Source organism: Triticum dicoccoides, unplaced genomic scaffold, assembly GCF_002162155.2.
Source record: "Triticum dicoccoides isolate Atlit2015 ecotype Zavitan unplaced genomic scaffold, WEW_v2.0 scaffold6967, whole genome shotgun sequence".
Taxonomy (NCBI): domain Eukaryota; kingdom Viridiplantae; phylum Streptophyta; class Magnoliopsida; order Poales; family Poaceae; genus Triticum; species Triticum dicoccoides.
Window position 1 is genome coordinate 1 of NW_021292796.1, and position 1,579 is coordinate 1,579.

At 43.4% G+C, this 1,579-nt stretch overlaps 1 non-coding gene across 1 annotated transcript; it reads right to left on the minus strand.

The window, feature by feature from the left end:
- Positions 1-562: 562 nt before the first annotated feature.
- Positions 563-633, minus strand: TRNAG-GCC. Its single transcript has one exon. It is a non-coding gene; the product is annotated as a tRNA-Gly (tRNA).
- Between the last annotated feature and the right edge of the window lie 946 nt (positions 634-1,579).

Sequence of the window (1,579 nt, forward strand, 5' to 3'; positions counted from 1 at the left end):
CGAGCAAGGTCCCTGTCGCATCGTCGGCCACATGGCTTCGTCAGTGTCCTCCGATAGCGGCAAACAGAAACAATAGATTTGTGGTGGCGGCGGCTAGGATTCAGGCTGCCTCCCGAGTCGCCCACACGGGAGAGACGCGGGGGCAGTTGATGTTCATATCCAAGAAGTTCAAGTTAATTAGTTGTGTTATAGTTTTTGAAGGGTATACATCGAATTTTGAAGCACATAATCTTGGTAAATCTCCCCTTCCGCTCGGCCTTAGTCGCTATATGTGGTTTTCTCCCATTACCCTATTTCCTATTTGTATACCTGTAGACATTCCCTTTGATTAATAAAGTTTGGCATTCCCCTAAAAAAAGCTAGGTGTGAGTTGGGGAAGTTAAAAAGGGTGTTCTTTTTGTCGTTAATTCAACGACTCCTTCAAACAGTTTCTTCGGTTTGCATACAAAATGCAGGAAACTTTAGGTATAAACTGTATGTAGTATATCAACAGAAGTGCCCAAAAAAAAGTGACAAGCCCCAAAATGGAAATGCAAAGAAAAAAAAGGAAAAAACAGAGAAATGCACCAGCCGGGAATCGAACCCGTGTCTATACCGTGGCAGGGTACTATTCTACCGCTAGACCACTGGTGCTTTGATGAAATGTTCTTCGCATAGCCTGTCAATTTTGGTCGTAGCATTCCTTTCATTGAAAATTAGACAGTAATCTTTACTCCCTCTGTGGTAAAAAGTATGTGCTTCAAATAGATGTATCTAGCACCAAATTAATGCTAGATGTATCCATTTGAGGAACAAACTTTTCCAAACAAAAAGAATACGTATTTCAGTATTGACCAACTAGGCTTTTAGACGTAATGTTGGATCCACGTATACAACTTCTAGACGAAGGGAAGAAGGCAACGTGTCAGGAAGATAGAAAAGTGGTAAACCAATCTGTTATGGGCAAACAGACCACAATACAGCCTTTTCTCATTTCTCTTTTATGGAAAAGGCTAAATCCCGACTTTATTAATAATGCAAAAACGGCAGCACACAAAGGATCCGTTAGAGTATAAGGCACACAGCACATGGGTGCAACATCATGGCCCAGGAACTAAGAGCATCCCAGCCGTTGGCCCCCCAGGACGTATAAAAATCGCCCCCTGGGGGTGAGCCGGCGATTGGTTCGGCGCTGAGGACGATTTTGCGCCTAGTCGTCGCCCCCAGTCGTTGATTTTGGCCCACTTTTGAAGCCCCATTTCAGCAAAAAAGGCCCATATGGGCAAGAACAGGCCTATATTCGGCGTGGTTCGCCGTGGCTCGGCGTTCAATTATCAACATAAATATTTTTTATCACATATTTCATCACATAAAATTCAAATACTTCAATAAAATAGTAAAACAACAAATAGTTCAATACAAATTATATAGTTCAACAAATAAAAACTCATATTTCATCACACGTCGCGCCCGGTGTCGCCCTTGAGCCTCCATAGGTGCTCTATCAGATCTTGCTGCAGTTGATGATGCACCTCTGAGTCTCGGATCTCCTGACGCATACTGAGGTAGGCATCGCCCAGTCATTGCCGGCGATTCGTTC